Raw genomic sequence first — 2,754 nt, forward strand, 5'->3', positions numbered from 1 at the left:
TTAGATGGTTGTTAGCTACAATGTGGGTGCTAGGAACTGAACCTGGGTCCTCTGCGAGAACAGCCAGTGCTCTTAGCCATCTCTCTAGCTACTCCCCCCATTTTAGCTTGTAAAATGTTTTGTTACATTTATTTATTCATTTATTTATTTTTGTCTTTTTGTCACAGGGTCTCTCCTTGTAGCCCCAATTGGCCTGGAACTCACTATGTAGACCAGGCTGGCCTGGAACTTATAGGTGCTGGGATCAAAGGTGTGTGCCACCATGTGCAGCTTCATTTGGGGAAATTCTTACAAAGCAGATAGATGACCTTTGATTTGTTCCTGAGTGAGCTTGGCTTGGAGAGTTATGTGAAAGGGAGTTTATTTAGAAAGGGGAATTGATGTGATTCAGGGTATAGGAGGCTTAAAAGGGCCTTTGTCAGGAGAGATGATACATACTTATATTAACTTGGAAGCTAATTATTTCAGTTGTCATTTTCTAACTTGTATTAATTTGTTCTAGAGTTTTCTGTTCCCTGTGTTTTTGCTTTTTTCATTTCTGTGATGAAACTCTCCGACCAAGAGGTGCTTGCCACCAAACCTGATGACCTGAGTTTGAACTCGAGAGCCACACAGTGGAAGGAGAGAACCAATTCCCACAAGTTGTCCTCTGACCTCCACATGTACACTGTGCACACATAAATGTACTAAAAAGGTGTTTTTGCTTTTTTCATTTCTGTGATGAAACTCTCCCACCAAGAGGTGCTTGCCACCAAACCTGATGACCTGAGTTTGAACTCTGAGAGCCACACAGTGGAAGGAGAGAACCAATTCCCACAATTTGTCCTCTGACCTCCACATGTACACTGTGCACACATAAATGTACTAAAAAGTTCTTTTTAACTACCTGACACAAGTATCTCAAAGAAGGGAAGGGTTACTTTGTCACAGTTCATGTACTGTCTCATGATGGGGAGGCAGGGATGGGACGTGCTGGTTGTGCTGTGTGCAGTCAGGAAGCAGAAAGGAATGCTGGTGCTTTCTCATTGAGTCTGGAATCCCAGCCCCCACCCCCACTCCATTCTGTCCATGTTTAGGGGATGTTTTCCTGCCTTAATGTAATCTAGAAAAATCTCTCACAGACATGCCCCGAGGCATGTTCTTGACTGATTCTCAATCCTGTCAAGTTGACAATACTAACTAACCATCACCCTAAGTTAGGCCTTGAACTCCTGATCCCTGATCCTCCGGGAGCTGGGATTACAGGTGTGTACCACCGTGCCTGGTTTTATGTGGTCCTGGAGACTTAACTCACCTCCTTGTGCATGCTAGGTAGGTGCTCCATCAACTGAATCACACACATCCCCAGCCCTAGGCCCTACCTCTTAGCCACCAGCTCACTGGGGACCAAGCTTCATTCCATGAACACCCACAGAGGACGCTTAAATCATCCAAAGCAGATGTCCTAGTTTGCTTTCTGTTGCTCTGAGAAAACACTCGCCAAAATCAACTTGGGATGGAAGGGTTTCTTGCAGTTAACACTTCAATAGTTCACCACTAGGAACTCAGGACAGGAACTCCTGGTTGCAGGAACTGAAGCAGAGGCCATGGAGGAGCCCTGCTTACTGGCTTGCTCCCAGGCTCACTCACAGTCAGCTACCTTATACGGCCTAAGTCCACCTGCCAAGGGATAGTGCTGCCCACAGTGGGCTGGGCCCTTCATCAGTTAGCAATCAAGACATTTCTTACTGCCCTGCCCACAGACTGATCTGATGGAGGAATTGTTTTCGGTTGAGGTCCCCCTTCCAGGTGTATCAAGTTGCCTTCACTGCATATGAGTCAATTACATATCTTTTTTCTCATACAGTGCTGTTTAAAAAAAAATTTGTGTATATGAGTATATTGCTTGCATGTATGTGTACCATGTCATGCAGTGCCCATGGAGGTCAGAAGAGGGTGTTAGATCCCCTGGAACTGGACTTGTTAGCCACCTTGTACTGGGAATCGAACCCAGGTCAGTGCTTTTAACTGCTGAGGCATCTCTCCAGCCCCAGGGAGAGGTTTTACACTATGGCGCGTGTGTGGCGGTCAGAGGACAACTTGTGGGAGTCAGTCTCTCCTACCATGTGGGTCCCAGGGATTGAACTCAGGCAGTCAGGCTTGGCAGCAAGCACCAGTACCTGCTAAGCCAGATGTCAGCCCACCTTGAGATGGCTTGATAAGTAAAAGCATTCCCGGAACACACATAAAAAGCCAGATGCGATGGTGTGCATGTATAATCCCAGCACTCCTGAGAGACAAGAGGTGGAGACAGGACAGTCCTCCAGAAGCTCGTGGGTCATCTAGCCTGGAGTGCACAGAGCAACAGAAACAGATCCTGCCTCAGCAAGGTGGAAGCAAGAACCAGTTCCCGAGAAGTCACCCTCTGGTCTCCATATGTGTGCCATGACATGCGTGTGCTCACATACATACACACACTAAAGACTTGTCTGATCTGATTGTGTCACTCCTTGTCCCCAAATCCTCAGACTCCTGACCTCACCCCTTCCTCCCCCACCCCTCCTCCTCCCCTCCACCTCTCCTCCCTCACCCCACACTCTGTTCTGGCCACCTTTGCTCCCGGTTCTTCCTCACACACACCAGCACCTGCTTCATCCGCTGCAGTGTCCCTCTGCTCCAGTGTCACCTTCTTAAGCCTGCCCTGGTTCCTCTGGTCTGCTCCACTCAGCCACCTGACCCTGGCCTCCTGCTTCCCAAGTGTCAGTTGTTTTTAAA

The 2,754-nt window shown here is 48.0% G+C and overlaps 1 protein-coding gene across 5 annotated transcripts in view; it reads left to right on the forward strand.

The window, feature by feature from the left end:
- Window positions 1-2,754, forward strand: part of Miip (migration and invasion inhibitory protein) — an 8,754-nt gene that overhangs the window by 2,603 nt on the left and 3,397 nt on the right. The window lies entirely within an intron of this gene.

Source organism: Nannospalax galili, unplaced genomic scaffold (assembly GCF_000622305.1).
Source record: "Nannospalax galili isolate Female #2095 unplaced genomic scaffold, S.galili_v1.0 scaffold1225, whole genome shotgun sequence".
In the NCBI taxonomy this organism is placed as follows: Eukaryota; Metazoa; Chordata; class Mammalia; order Rodentia; family Spalacidae; genus Nannospalax; species Nannospalax galili.